The sequence below is a fragment of the Canis lupus genome, chromosome 21, assembly GCF_048164855.1.
Source record: "Canis lupus baileyi chromosome 21, mCanLup2.hap1, whole genome shotgun sequence".
NCBI classification, from domain to species: domain Eukaryota; kingdom Metazoa; phylum Chordata; class Mammalia; order Carnivora; family Canidae; genus Canis; species Canis lupus.
In genome coordinates this window covers 53937786-53954341 of record NC_132858.1, presented here as the reverse complement: position 1 = coordinate 53954341, position 16556 = coordinate 53937786, and positions in this window count along the sequence as shown.

Here is a 16556-nt window from a genome sequence, read left to right as displayed (position 1 = left end):
GCTGCACCAGTCTGCCTTCCGTCCAGCAGTGCAGGAGGGTCCTTTTCCTTCACATTCTCACCAACACACTTTATCTCTTATCTCCTTGATACCACCCATTCTGACAGGTGTGGCCTCATATCTCATTGTGGTTTTGATTTGCATTGTCTGGATGATAAGTGATGCTGAGCAATATGTGTGTATGTTTTTTTTTTTTGGTACCTGTGGGCTTTTTAAATATAATCTTTGAAAACATGTAAAGTAAAAAATAAAAAAAAAAGAAAACATGTAAAGATTCTTTATCCATTTATAAATTACATTATTTGTTTTTTTTTTAATGTGTTTGTTTGCAGTTGAGTTATATGAGTTTCTTATGTGTTTTGGGTATTAGCCCCTTATCAATCAGATATGTGGTTGGCAAATATCTCCTCCTGCTCTGCAGGCCACCTTTTCATTTTGTTGATGGTTTCTTTTGCTTTTCAGAAGCTTTTTCATTTGAAGTAGTCCCACTTTGTTTATTTTTGCTTTTGTTGCTGTGCTTTTGGTGTCATAGTCAAGCCCGATGTCAAGGAGCTTTTCCCCGTGTTTGATTCTAAGAGTGCTATGGTCCAGGTCTCACGTTCAAGTTTTTAATTCTTTTCAAGTTAGTTTTTGTGAATAGTGTAAGATAGTGGTCCAGTTTTGTTCTTTCATATGTAAATATCCAGTTTTCCCTTCCTAATTTTTTAAGGATTTTTCATTTATTTTTATTTATTCATGAGAGATACACAGAGAGAGGCAGAGACACAGGCAAAGGGAGAAGCAGGCTCCTCGCGGGGAGCCCAATGTGGGACTCCATCCCGGGACCCTGGGGTCACGACCTGAGCCAAAGGTAGACGCTCAATCGCTGAGCTACCCAGGTGCCCCTTCCCAGCACCATTTATTAGAGAAACTATCTTTTTTCCACTGGTCACTCTTGGCTCCCATGACAAAAATCAGTTCACTGTATATGCATGAGTTTACTTCTGAGCTCCTGATTCTGTTATGTTTCTGATATTGTATCAATACCATACTGTTTGGATTGCCATCACTTTGTGGTCTAGTTTGAAGTCAAGAAGCACGATACCTCCAGCTTTGTTCTTTCTCAGGCTGGCTTTGGCATCCAGGGGCTTTTGTGGTTTCACAAAAATTTTAGGATTTTGTTTTATTTCTGTAAAAAATGCTATTGGAATACTGATAAGTATCTGTAGATTACTTTGGGTAGTATAGACATTTTAATGACATTCCTTCTTCCATCCATGCACACAGGATATCTTTTTTTTTCTTTTTGTGGTTTCTTCAGTTTCTTGCATCAGTATCTTATAGCTTTTAGTATAGAGATCTTTCACCTCCTTCTTAAATTTATTCCTCAGTATTTTATAGTTTTTGATGCTATTATAAATGAGATTGTCTTCTTTGTTTCTTGTTAGGATGTTTTGTTGTTCATGTAATAGAAACACAACTTTTTTTGTAGATTGACTTTGTATCCTACCACCTTACTGAATTTGTTCATTAGTTCTAACAGTTTTATGGTGGAATCTTAAGAATTTTCTGTATGTAAGATCAAGCCACTGCAAACAAAGACAATTTTACTTTGTCCTTTCCAATTTGGATACCTTTTGTTTCTTTTTAAAATTTTTTAATTTAATTTTTATTTTTAAGTAATCTGTACACCCAAGATGGAGCTTGAACTCACAATCTCAGGATCAACATCTCACACTTTGCCAAGTTAGCCAGCTGGGTGCCCCATCGTGTTTTGTTTTTGGTTTTTGACTAATTTCTCTACCTAGAAATTCCAGTACTATGTTGAAAAGGAGTGGTGAGGGTGAGCACCCTTCTCTTGTTTCTGATCATAGAGGAAATGCTTTCATTTTTCACTATCGAGGGTGATAACTGCGGACTTGTCCTATACGGTCTTTATTACATTGTGGAATATTTTCTCTACTCACTTTGTTAAGAGTTTTTAATCAAGAACAGAAGTTGGATTTTGTCAAGTGTTTTTTCTGCACCTATTGAGAAGGTCATTGATTTTTGTCCTCCATTCTTTCACGTGAGGTATCACACTTACTGTTTTGCCGATGGTGAACTATCTTGCATCCCAGAAGTAAATCCCCACCTGATCATGGTGTGTGATCCTTTTAATGTGCTATTGAATTTAGTTTGCTAGTATTCAGTTGAGAATTTTTGCATGTATATTCATCAGGGATATGGGCCTGCAGTTTTCTTCTCCTGTGGTAACCTTACCTGGCTTTGGTATCAAGGTAGTGTTGGCTTCATGACCCTGGGCTGAAGGCAGGCGCTAAACCACTGAGCCACCCAGGGATCCCCCATACATATTTTTTTTTATTGGAATTCTATTTGCCAACATATAGTATAACACCCAGTGCGCATCCCGTCAAGTGCCCCCTTTGTAACTTTACTTAAGTCCTCTTTCTTTTTTTGGTGAGTCTAGCTAAAGTTTTATCAGTTTTGTTTGTTGTTACAAAAGACCAATTCTTGGTTTTATTGATCTTTTCTATTGTTTTCCTTTTTTTTTTTTTGTTACTTTTACTCTAATCTGTATTATTTCCCTTTCTTCCACTAACTTTGGCTTAGTTTGCTCTTTTTTTTTTTTTTCTTCTTCTAGTTCCTTGTGGTATAAAGTCAATTTGTCTGGAATCTCTCATTTTTCTCAATGTGTGTGTTTATCACAATTAGCTGCATTTTAGCAATTCTTTTGCTTCGTGCTATAAGTTTTGATATTTTTCTCAAGATCCTTTTTGTATTTTCACTTTTGCTTTAGTCTTTGCCCCATTCGTGCTCCAGGAGTGTGCTGTTTAATTTCCATGTATTTGTGAATTTTCTAGCTTTCTTCCTGTTATAGATTTATACTTCCATTCCATCGGGATTGGAGAAGATATTTGATATAAATTCTATCTCCTTGAATTTGTTGAGACTTGTTTTGTGCCTAATGTATGGGTCTGTTTTGGAGAATGCTGCATGTGTACTTGAGAAGAATGTGTGTTCTGATGCCTTTGCACAGTACGTTTTGTGTATGCCTCTTCTGTCCATTTGTTTATTTCTTTATTGACTCTTTCTGGATGAGCTATATCCATTGCTGAGAGTGGGGTGTTAGAGTTCCCAAATGTATTGTATCACTGTTTATTTCTCTTTTTAGTTTTGTCACTATTTGCTCTAAATGTTTAGGGGCTCTGATGTTGGGTGTCAGTTGAGCATTGCTTTTTTTTTTTAATTGGACTATGGTAGACACACAATGTTACACTAGTTTCAGGTGTAGGACATAGTGATTCAACAAGTTTTTACATGAGGCTATGTTTACCACAAGTGTAGCTACCATCCATCACCATATATCGCTGTGATAATATCATCGACTATACATTCCTTATGCTGTGCCTTTTATTCCTGTGGCTTATTCATGACATACCTGGAAGCCTGCATCTCCCACTCCCCTTCACCCATTTTGCCCATCTCCTATCTTCCTCCTCCAGCAGTAATCAGTTTGCTCTGTGTATTTACAGCTCTGATTCTGCTGTGTTTTTTTTTTAGATTCCATATATGAGTGAAATCATATTGTATTTCTCTTCCTCAGTCTGATTTATTTCACTTAGCATAATAACCATAGGTCCACCCATGTTGTTGCAAATGGCAAGATCTTGTCCTTTTTATAGCTGTGTAATATTTCATTATATGTTTATGTATGTATACAGATAATTTGTGCACATATATATATATATCTCACATGTGCCTAGTTGTGCATTATTTTTGTTTTCAGGCTCTTGCAGCCTAGGAAACCTCAAGTATATAACAAATATATTCTTTAGGAGTGTTTTCTGAGAAAAGAGTCATAATGACAGACATGTTGGTGTAGGCTTCTGGCTTTCTCTAGAATGATATTTCAGAAGGGAAGCTTCTGCTTCCATGCATGTCTTTATGATAGGGATTCACTACTTAACTGACAACTTTTCACACTCAAACAACAGAAATGCATGCAACTTTCCTCACCCCGAGAGCTGCTGCATATTGCCTGCTGAGTCAGAAAGGCCATGCTGAATTGAGATGCCACTGCCCAGAGGAACAGGGCATCCTCACCAGCCAAGAATTGGTGCACCTCTCTCCCATGTGCAGCGTAGTATCACTTTCTCCCTCGCCACAAACTCATGCAGTTTTTTTAAAATGAAAAAGTGGAATGGAATATCAGAGCCTTGAATGCTACAGGACTATTATGTTCCATTTTGCAATCGCATTTTTTTTCTTTCCTTTCACTGACTGAATGAAAAACCAGGCAAGGGGATAATACTCAGGCACAAAGGTGTCAACACAGACAGGCAGGCCAGAGTTGTGCAGAATTATCTCCTTCCCACACTCCCAGGTTAAAAATTTGCCTGTGTTAACAAATGTCTCAAATGCAGGTAATCTCTGGGATGTTTACTCCTCTGTACATATCACTTTTGTTTTTCCACTTAATCACCTGATTATCACATGCAACCTTGGCAGTAAGTCAACTGTCTCCATCTTCAGGCTCCCATTCCTGGTGGCTTATCCAAGAATCCCATGGAGTGAATGGGGTAAACAGGTCAGGTCTCCCTCCGTGGAGCTAGAGCCCATCCATCAATGGCATGACAGTCTGCTGCCAACTTGTGTAGAAGTGGGAGTGCTCCAGGGCCCATGGGCACCAGGCCCTCTGAGCCAGGATGATTCCAGCTGGGCTGCAAGTTTTCCCTGAAGGACCTCTCCAGGTGTTTGCACTTTCTAGTAACCTTCCGGGCATCTGCCCAGCACACACCAGACCCTGGAGCCCTGAGGGACAGGATGGATTCCTGGAGTCTAGAGCAGAAGGGTCCCATCTCTAGCTCTGCTCCATCCAGGGCAAGGCAATGGATTGAAGTCACACAAAGAACAGCCATTTTCACAAGGCCATCCCACTGGGGCCAAAGGGACCTGGCTTGTCCTGCATTTTCACAACTAGTGAAAGAACCAAGTGATTCTGGGAAAAATGAGGAGGATGTGATTCTGGGTGGCGTGGCCTCTGCCTGGCCTTGTTGTGGCCACCTCCTCTCTGAAGAGGAAGAAACAGCAAACCTGCTCACAGTAGGCCGCAGAGTGGAGCAGCATGAGCTACCGCCCTAACCCTAGTACGAGGTGGATGCAAACCTCAGCCATTGTCATCTAGTGATGGAGCTGGGCAGGCTGGGGGACTTCCAGCTGAAGAGCCGCCTGGAAGTGCTGATGAGACCCCAGAGACTGTAAATCAGCAGATGCTTGAAAAGAAGAAGAAATCATGGCTTCTCTTCTTGTCAATGGAGTGTTGAGTCTTGAGGGTTACTTGGGTTACTTGCAGGGAATTTGTGTGTGTGTGTGTGTGTGTGTACATGATATGTGTGTGCATTTGTGCATACGTGTATACATGTGTCTGTGGATATGTATTTGTGTGCATGTACAGATGTGTGTGTGCATGTGTGTGGATGCATTTGTATGTGTGTGCATGTACACATGTGTGCCTGTGTGTATGTGTGTGTGAGTGTGGGTATTGCACAAGAGGGTATGCAGCTGAGCTGAGAAAACAGTGAGGCATGATTCCCCCTTTCCAAAATATAACCTCCCTAGAAGTTTTTAAATGAATGAAGGAAAAGCCCCCAGGCAATATCCTGAGCTCTAGAACTGGGAGGAATGAAGGTACATTTCCCAGGTAGAGGGATGGGCTCTCTGTGTCGGGTGGCAAGGGGCTACAGACAACGCAGAGTGTCCGTGGGGCCCTGGCTACGGCGACCGTAAGATTGCTGGTCTCAGAACCACTAGCACAGCACGCACATAAAACTGGCATGAGCAAACGTTTGTTGTCTCAGACGACGTGGTGGGGAGCACTGGCATACTTGGTTGTGGTCATTCCATGTGGAAAAGAGATCAGATAAATGGAAAAAGCCTAAACTCCCAAGTGATGAGGGGTGGATTCCAGACACTTCAGGAGGTGACCTCAGATTGTTTCTTGATCCTGTGAGTTGCAAGCGTAGAGTAGTCAGCCCTCGATTTTGGACTTCAATCTTTATTCCCTCTTCATTGTTTTGGTCACTTGGCAGCTCTCGCTGATGACAATAAACTGAGGAATGATGTTTTTAGGGCCAAGGAAAACTGCCACGGGCCATCTGAGCCTCCTAGTTTAGCCTGACAGACGTGCCTGATGCCTGCGAGGACGTCAGTACAATGCGCCTTCCTCTTCCTTCAGTGCAGCCAGAAACTGAGCCACCAGTTTAGTGACGCCCCAGCCGATGCTTCAAAGACTCATAATTTCTCACCTGGACCACAGTGCCAGCCTCTGATGGCTTCATCTAGCTCCTGTAAGGCTCACACTGCCTTAGAACCATCTGACTGGACAGGAGTCCCACCCCAAGCTACCAATCGACATCACTGTCCTGGATGATTCTTCACTGGCTCCCATTGCCTGAAAAAAGTCAAATCTAAGCACTGTTCATAATACTCAAGGCCCTTCATAAATCTGGCCTCTACTTTACCCTCAGGATTTTCAGCAGGATTGGATATGCCTAGGCCAGTCACTTGGAGTTGGGAGTATTTAGATCCACTAGAAACCTGGCAGGAAATCCAATCCAATCCAATCCAATATTGATTGATTGATTGAGATTGATTGATTGATTTAAGAGATTGAGAGAGAAAAAAAAAGAGAAAAAAAAAAATAAGAGATTGAGAGAGACAGAGAAAAAGACAATATGCACATGCAATCGGGGGAGGGGCAGAGGGGGAGGGAGACTCTCATGCAGACTGTGTGCTGAGTGCAGAGCCCTACACAGGACTGGATCTCACAACCCTGAGGTCACAATCACGATCCAAGTGGAAACCAAAAGTTGGGTGCTCAACCAACTGAGCCATCCAGGCACCCCTCCTACCCAATGTTTAGACGTTGAAATTATTTAGACAATTGAAAACACTGTGCAAACTGTGCCAAACAGATCTACAGGGCAAATACTGCATAGACGGACTGGCAGTTTTGAACTCAGGAGAGGAGTGTGCTAAAGTTGAGAACTTCCTCATTGCCTTTCCTCCACTTACCTTGGAGTTTATGATCTTTTTTTTTTTTTTTAAGATTTTATTTATTTATTCATGAGAAACAGAGAGAGAGGCAGAGACACAGGCAGGGGAGAAGCAGGCTCCCTGCAGGGAGCCCGAAGCAGGACTCGATCCCGGGACTCCAGGATCACGCCCTGGGCCAAAGGCAGGTGCTAAACTGCTGAGCCCCCCAGGTGTCCCGAGTTTATGTTCTTCTAACCGCAGATCAGGAGAGCTCACCACCCCAACAACAGCGGGATGTATGTTCTTTCCAAGAGGACAGGAGATAGTCCTCAAGGCAAAAAAACAAAACCCAAAACAAAACAAAACAAAATCTGAGCCATAAGAGAAGTCTCGAAAAACATAAAAGGATTCAAATCATGCAAAGTGTGTTCTGTGACCGCAACAGGAGTAAATCAGAAACCAGTGACAAAGTCAGGATCTGGAAAACCCCACATATTTGGGAAACACATGCCACACGTCTAAACAGGCCAGGAGTAAAAATAAGAAGTCAAAACGGAAATTAGAAAATGTTTTGAATTGAATAAAAATGAAAACACACGGTACCAATTGTATGGGAAGCTAGTAGGTCAGCCTGAGGACAGAAAGCCCTAAAGAGCCGTCCCCGGCAGGAGAGAAGCAAGGTCTCCACGTGGTCGCTTGTTTCCAGTTTAAGAAACTCGCGCAAGGAATGCAAAGTAAACCCAAAGTAAGCAGATGAAATAATAAAAAGCAGAGCAGTGACGGGTCCAGGCTTCCCTCCTCGCCTCCAAGTCTGGCTGGGGCGGCTCTGCGAGCACAGGGCCTGGAGAGAGGGGAGGCCTCTGCGTCCCAGGGCTCTGGACCCCCTGGCCTAGAAGCATGAGGGGCCCGCAGACACCCCAGGAGCTGGGCACTGTTGGACGCAGTCAGGCCTGGAGAGGGCGACGTTAAAGTTCTGAATGAGAACAAGGACACAGTGATCCCCAGTGACACCTCCGGGGTACTCGTGGGGACCCGGGGAAGGTATTTTATGGGGGAGAGATACCAAACGCTTCAGCCACAGGGTGAAGGGCCGCCCGCCTCTCCGCAGGATGCCCGCTGTTGCCTCTGGGGCCTCTGGCTCTGTCCTGAGGAGGGTCCGACCCGTGTGGCTCCCGAGAGTGGGAGCTAAGGCACTGGGGTCGGGGAGGGAGCCAGCTTTGCGGAGCAGCAGGCCGACAGCTGCTGCAGATCCAAGTTCAACCGAGTAAGTTTGAAGATCTAATTGGCTTTATTAAATGATTCGTGAATCAGGGAGCAAGGAGGGGAGAGCTCTGATGAGCTCAATGAAAGAAAGGTGGTTACAGGCAGCAAGTGGGCATCCCACAGGTGCCTCTTTTTTTTTTTTTTTTTTTTTTTTTTTTACAAAATAAAACAAAACAACCCTATTTATTTATTTAGCAAAGAATGCACCGTTTAGGCAAGGTTGCCTTGCAAAGAGGAGCAGAACGGGTGTCTGGGTACACTTCTCACTATTGACCTGGAAACTCCATGGGGCTGGTTAATCGTTGCCTTCCTGGGGCTTGAAACTGTGGCTCGGTTAGGTATTAACTATTGCTTTCCTGACTTGGGGCCTTGACCTAAGGGACACAATCTGGGACCTGGGGTTTGCTTTTTCACACAGTGTAGTCGTCCTCGGCCACTGGGAGTGGGCCCTGATGGCATCACAGGTGCCCGGGGACCCGGAAGCTTGTTCTCTCCGGAAACCAGTTTCCAGAACCTGCTCTTGGCTCTGCTAAGAGCAAAGGAGAAGCCCCCAGCGACAGCAGGACATCTCCTCTGTCCTGCGACTGTCCTACCTGGGACTGTGGGACCCAGTAAGGCTAGAGCACACTTGGGAGAAAATATTTCGACTCTAACTCATGGGACTCGATTGGTCATGCCGGCTGCCTCTTCTGGAACTCCTCACATCCCGGTGCCTGCTCTGGGACTCCTTCATGTTTTCCTTTCTTTCTTTTAAAAATTATTTTATTTATTGGGATCCCTGGGTGGCGCAGCGGTTTGGCGCCTGCCTTTGGCCCAGGGCGCGATCCTGGAGACCCGGGATCGAATCCCACGTCGGGCTCCCGGTGCATGGAGCCTGCTTCTCCCTCTGCCTGTGTCTCTGCCTCTCTCTCTCTCTCTCTCTCTCTCTCTGTGACTATCATAAATAAATAAAAATTAAAAAAAAATAAAATAAAATCTTAAAAAAAAAATTATTTTATTTATTGACTCATGAGACAGACACACAGAGAGAGGCAGAGACATGGGTAGAGGGAGACGCAGGCTCTGTGCAGGGAGCCCGACACGGGACTCGATCCCAGGACCTGAGGTCACGACCTGAGCCGAAGGCAGATGCCCAACCGCTGAGCCCCCCGGGGGCCCTCTTCACATTTTCTCTCCAGCTTTTCCTCCTGGATAGAGGTGCCCCGGGTTCACGGCTTTGTCGGAGCGGCTACACCTCCGTAGCCTGGCCACACACTCAGGTGCTACCTGGATGGACTCTTCCGGCATCTTCTCTCTTGATCCAACAGAAACGTGCCACGGTTGCCTACCACGTGCAGGGCTTGCGGTAGGAGGGGGAGACAGAGGGGAACGGGGAGCCTCCGCCCCTGCCGCCGAGAAGCGGGAAGGGGGTCTTCGGGAGGCCTCCCGGCGGCTCGGGGTTAGAGACCCACAGAGAGCCCGCGTGTTGGCCGAGCCGAGGCCCGGACCTTCCCATGTGGCTTTGGCGCGGAGCTGGATGTCGCCTTGCCCATACACACGGCCCTGCAGGATGAATCTGAAAGTCCCTTTTTAAATTGTCCCAGCGTGAAGGGAGCCGAGATGGGGGCCGTCCTGGGGGTGGGAGGTGCCGGGGCGAGGAGGGCCTGGCGCTGCGCGGGAGGCACAGGCCCCGGTGCCAGTGTCCCTCCCGCCCCCCCCTCCCCCCCCCAGCCGCCTGCCGCGCCCGGAGCAGCTTCTGGAAGCTGGTTTCTGGAGACAGCAGGCCTCATGGTGTGCTAACCTTCTGAAAATGGAGTTTAGAAGCCAGGGGCTTAGCCGAGGGGCCGAGTCAGAGCGCAGGAGCTGAGGCCGCTAGAAACCCAGGTCCACAGTCAGGGGGCAGGGGCAGGCCTCCAGGTGAAGGCCTGGGGGCGGGGGGGTGGGGGGAGCCCGCACCCCACAGTGGCCCGCCGTGCCCTGGTCTGTGCCCGGATTCTGCTGTGACCACAAGCCCGTGCGCCCTGCCACCTGCCTGGGCTGCCCTCCCCCCCATCCGGGACCGGTGTGGGGTTGCGCCCCTCGCTTAGGTTCCCACTCCGGGGTGGGGTGGGGGGTGTGGGAATCAGCAGTCGCCTACTGGTAAAACCCAAACAAAACCGAGTCTGCGAGTGGCGTCCTCTGACCCATGGTCACTGCAGCCAGCCCCCCACCCCGGGGTCCTGGAGGCACTCCCGCCCCCCGCCCAGTCACTGGGGCTCCCACCCGCCCCCCCGGGGCTCCCTGGCAGGTGCAACCCACACCTGCTGGAGGAGTGTGCAGGGACCGCAGAGGAGCAACCTCGGGGGGGAGGGGCGCGTGAGCGTGGAGGTGGGCATCGCGCCTCCCGGGAGCCCTGGGCCCTGTTTTCCTGGAGGATTCGCAGGCCGCCTCCACGGGATCATGTCATACCCCTTGGCATCTCCCGGGACCTCCACTTCCTTCCCACCACGCTCTCTTCCCTTAAGACCTTGCTCATCCCTGTGCTCCAGCCTCTCCATTAGCCTGTCTGGGTCCCTGGGGAGCCCCCCTTCATGTTGAGGAGGGGAGGGGCTGCTCCTGAGGCCCCCGCTGGCCACCCAGGGTCACCCAGGGCCACCCAGGGCCCTGTTCCAGCCACCCTGCGCTCCTGTCCCCATCACCGATTTCTCTCTGTGCCTGATGGCTCCCAGCTCCAAGCCAACGTACGGAATGTGGTCCATTTAAGGGCCGTCTTGGGGCCCCTTACCCCCTGGGCTTCACCCCTTGTTTCCTGGCCTCCCTCACAGCCAACCTGCTTGGGAGAGCGCCCGTTCTGCAGACCCAGCCCCGCCTCCCCTCCCTGGGCAGCTCTGGAGCCCACCGCACCCTCTCCTTCCCCGACCGACCCCAGCCAACTGCCCACCAGCAAAGCCAGGTCAGCCCAGGCCTCCACCTCCCATGCAGCCCTCCCTAAAATGTGCACATTTAAAATGCCAAAAATGTAAAGAAGGCATCACGAACAGCAAGGAGGAGTAAGTCACGGCAACCACGCCCCCCAAGCAGTTTGAAAACACTGAGTAGAACTTTAATAGGTTTTATATCTAAACAATACCTTGAAATGTTTCAAATTATTATGATTATTTTTAGATTTTATTTATTGTTAGAGAGAGAGAGAGAGCACACGAGCAGGGGAGGGATGGAAGGAAATCTGACCCCACGCTGAGCGTGGAGCCCGACTTGGAGACTGGATCCCATGGTCCCGAGATCACGGCCGGAGCCACGACCAATAGCTGGACTTAACCGACTGAACCACCCAGGCCAGAGCCTGAAATGTCTCCAAATTATTTTAGACCAGCAGCTAAGTTGCACGTACAGCCCGGAGGGTCCTTGTGCAGTTTAGCTTGTTGCCTAAGAGTAGCACTGGTACCCAAACCTGAGCCCGGGCTGCGCCACGCAGCAACTGAACCCCAGACTTGAGCTGAGGTCCATCAGGTCTTCCCTGCAGTCCCTTCTCCACCCCAGGACCCAGTCTAGACCCCCTCCCTGAGTAGCCTCCTCCATAGCCTCCTCCAATTCGCGAGGGCGTTCCCCAGTATTAGTTACTTAATTAGTTGTATTCATATTAATGATTATTATTTTGTGGTTGCACGTCCCTCCATTCAGGCTTGTCTGATGTTCTCTCATAATGAGATGAAGCCATTTGGGGCAAGAGTACCACGGGCTTCTAGAATTTTTAAGCTGCCCAGTTACCGTGTGACAGACAATATGTACCGAGTTTTATGTTTTAAACATATTAACTTACTTAAAATCCACAAAATCCCTCCTGAAGCAATGATTAACCCCCACCCCCCTGCCCTTCACAGATGAGGAAACAGGACATTAAATCACTAGTGGGGACAGAGCTGGGCCTCGAGCATCGCTCTGGGACTCCAGCTGACACCCAGCCCCGCACAGTGGCTCCCCCAGGACAGATTTGGGGCGTCCACCACCCCGGGGGCTCCTCCCAGATGCCACTAGGGGTACAGAAAGCACCTGCTGGGGCTCTTCTGCCCGGGGGGCCGCGGCGCCTTTGGGGCACAGGTCTTTGGGAAAAGACAAAATGCTCACTTGACAGACTCATAGGGTCCATCAGAAGTAAACATAAAATTCTGGATGGTGCTATTAGGATGCAATGCTCACTCTTGGCACCTAACTCTCCTCAACTTGGCCCCCTGTTCTGCTTGTGTCTGGATTTATTTTAAGGTAGAAACTATAAACTAGTAAGTTGACAGTGAGTCCGAAATTTTTATTTTTATTTTTATTTTTATTTTTATTTTTATTTTTATTTTTATTTTTATTTATTTATTTTTTTTGAGTCAAATTTTTGAATTATGAGCAGCTAGATGGAGAACAGTAACAAATAGGACACAATGGCCTAGAGAAAAACAGAGTCTGTTGTCAAAGCTCTCGGTTCTGTACTGTCCTCGAGAGTTAATCATGGTGTGCATGTTACACACAACTTGTTAATAAGGGTTGGGACTTGTTAATAAGTGGAGTGTAGACACTGGGCTGTTCAACCCAACTCCCTTACATCATCATTAATTGCTGTATTTTCTCTTACACACAAGACGCGTTAATGAAGCTTCGCTGTTCTTTTTCTTATATAGAAAACGACTTCACATTCCATTAAATAGTGACCCATGTCAACACTTGGGCTTGTTTCTCACTTTTGAAACATCTTGAACGAGCAACAGTTTCCAGAGAGATATAAGAGGCTGCTGGGGGGCGGGAAGGGGGAGGCTCAGCGAACATTACGGTGCACCTGACGGGGGTGGTGATAGCCAGAGAGTGGCTATCAATGGGTCAGTGATACGTGGAGTAACAGAACAGGTGTTCTTCAGTGGTTGGGCCTGGGCCCAGGATTGTTTAACATCTTTATCAATGACCTACCTTGGTGAGACGGAATGGAAAGTATGCTTTGTACACGTGCAGCTGATACAGAGCTAGATGGGAACAAATCGGGCCCCAGAATAGAGGGTTATAATTCAAGTTGACCTCGGCCAATTGTCACTTCCACAATTCAGCAACATGCATGGATGAAATTCATGAGTTGAGAGAGAGAGCTCTAAGGAGAGTAGAGAGTGTCTTTTTATTCTTCAGTGGTTTGCCAGCTGCTGGGGGATCAGGGGCAGGAACACAGCAGAGCTGGTCACCCGGGAGAGCAGGGGACGTCTTCCGTGTGCAGCCGACGTGGTGATTTCTTAGAAAAAGGAAGAGAGCATTAGTCAAAGGTAATTTCTTAGCTGAACCAGGCTCAGAGACTGGGAAAGGGTTGGAGAGGGAGAGGTGGGTCAAGGCATGGATGACTTGACCCAACAAAGGATACATCTTGAGGTTAGATTGGGAGGCGGGCGGTCCCTCTTGAGAACGATTATACAACAGAGCAATGCTGGGCAAGAAGGCATGACCTTGCAATCCCACATAAAACAAACAACAAAAGCAAGCATAAATCCATAAATGAACTCTTTAAGGTCGTGTAAAGTAAATGCCAGTAGAGATACGAAATTAATTATAAATTCTGAATATGCGGAACCAAGTGCAGGTAAAGTAGAAAAAGCTATAGAGTTATGACTTGTAAGAGAACCCAGGGTCTTGCGTTTGGAGACGGAAGAAAGCCAAAAGTCCTACTACGCTCATCACACTTCCTTTGCAAGCTAAACACAGGGGAAACAAAGAGGTAAGTAAATACAGATGTGTTTGCATAAATAAGGTGTGGGTAGAAGGTGGGATCTCCTGTGCTCTACTGAGCTACCATTCAGGGTTTCATAAACTTCACCTTTTTTTTTTTAAGATTTTTTAATTTTTATTTTTCATGAGACACACAGAGAGAGAGAGAGAGAGAGAGAGAGAGAGAGACAGAGACACAGGCAGAGGGAGAAGCTGGCTCCATGCAGGGAGCCTGACGTGGGACTTGATCCCGGGACTCCAGGATCACGCCCTGGGCTGAAGGCAGGCGCTAAACCGCTGAGCCACCCAGGGATCCCCCTAAACCTCACCTTTTTAAAGTCCTCCTGAGCCTGCAGTTAAGAACATAGCCCTTGTTGGCCTATGAGTGAGGGAGCAGGAAACCATCAAAAACAATGAACAGAAAATTGGGTTAGCGTGGCGAGCAGAAAAGCTTGGAGTCAGAATTTCCAGAGGCAAGCAACTGGTTTCCCAACCATAAAAGTTGCTAAAGGAGGACAGGGAGTTACTCCCGTAAAGACTTTCTGAAATTCAGGTAAGTTCTGATTTTTATGGCAAGACGCAAACGTGTGCCTACATGACTGTAAAATTAGGCCCTAAGGTTTCAGACCTTTGTGTACGTGTGTTACTGGGTTCTGCCCCCTTGTGTGCCAGTTCTCTGACCACGGTATGCTGCGAAGCGTACACAAGCAGAACCATCCAGAAGGAGGCAAACAGTTATTAGCCATTTGGGCCAGGGTAAAATGTAAATATTTTCTCAGACTCTGACAAAATAGTCATATGAGCAGCTGAGTGTTTCTTCTGCCCCTCGCCCAACAGCAGTGCTCAGTGTGGGAGTTCCTAATTGTCATCATGAAACCAGATGGCAGAAAAGGATGCAACGTGAGACATCGGTTCTCCCGCCAACAGGGTGGGAAGTGGGCTGTGGTCGAGCTCAAGCAGACCTGGATGGATAGAACCATCCCGACGGCCGCCCCGGGCACTGTGACGGGCTTGTCCTGCTGTTGCTGAGTGTGGGGACCTGCCTTCCCGCCCTGAAAATAAAGAGCCTTGCCTTGGTTGTATGATAACATCTGAGTGTCCCCTTTTCTCCCGCTTTCTATGAAGCGGGAAACAAATAGGATGTGGACAGCAGCTGTGGGGGTATTTCCCAGATGGTGCCAACTGATCTACAAAAGCCTTTTGTTTTCAGGTACCCCGCCATCTGACAGGTGTGGATGGCCCAGTGGACTCAACAGTCTGCAAGCTGGTTACCGTCCCCGGTGAAGTTCGTGGCTGGGATCCGTACTGTCTCAAGGGAGAAGGGCGCTCAGTGGAGGGGGTGGGGGGCCACCAGGGGTCGGACAGCTCGGCGTGGGCAGCTGTCCACTTCCCAGGGTCGGAACCCAGAGTTCCCTTTGGTCTGTTTCACAGTGTAAAGGCGATTCCCAAAGTTTCTATCAACTCAGGTGAAAATGCAAAAAGGTATCAGCTCTCAATAGGCTGACAGATGAGCCTTCCATAATTCCCACTCCCCCCTGCATTTGCAACCCCCCTGGGCCTTATTGCCTCCTTCATCACCACCCCCCCTCCCCAAGTTGAAAGGGAGAGAGCATCCACCCAGTAAAAACGTGCCAAATTCCCTCTCCAGTACAGAGGCCACTGAAAGCAGCAGAAAATAATAAAAATAAAACCGAAAAAAAAAAAAAAAAAAAAAAAAACGGTGTTCTCCTAATCCCCAAATCCCAATGAAAGGAACGAAAAATTGAAAAAGGAAGTTAGGAAGCATTGCTTCCATTTGGAAATTTCTAAAGAATATTAGATTATGGGGGCTCAGTCTGTGAGGTGTCTGACTCTTGATTTCACCTCAGGCGGTGGTCTCAGGGTCACCAGGTGGAGCCCTGTGTGGGACTCTGCACTCAGTGGGTCGTCAGCTTGGGGTGCTCCCTCTCCCTCTGTTCCCCCCCGCTCCCATTTTATTTTAAATAAAATCTTTTAAAAAAGAATATCAGGTGTGTCTTCTTAATGTAATTTCTGTACTTGGATACATCTGATATATTCTAGCCAACTTTAACAAGCAGCTACGGGTTGGAATGGTTGTATTACATTATTTTGACCTTAGCAAAAAAATTTCCATTAGAGAATTTGTGGATGCCATTAGAATCCAAGCTGAAAAAAAAAGAATCCAAGCTGAAATAATATGTTAACATAGACATATGATCACTGCCCAGGTGTCTTGGACATTTAACAAAGTTTTTTACATACAGATTTCTTGCATTGAATTATTTCAGATATATCCATTATGCCTTTTTAATAACTTGGAAGGGCATGGACTATTTGTGTGTATGTACACACACACACACCCATAGATATTAAAACAATGCAAAAAAATAAAACAATGCAGCAAAATGTGGTGAGTACTTCTGACGATGGGATTTATGGTGATTTTAAACTTTAAAAAGTTATCATATTGTTTGATATGCACATCATGCATTTGTATCATTTTTTACAAAAATTAAACAGTTGCTTAAAAATTACTTGAAAATATCAACAGCGATTCCGCCTTCTTTGCTTCTTAGTGATGAAACTAAGGGCGT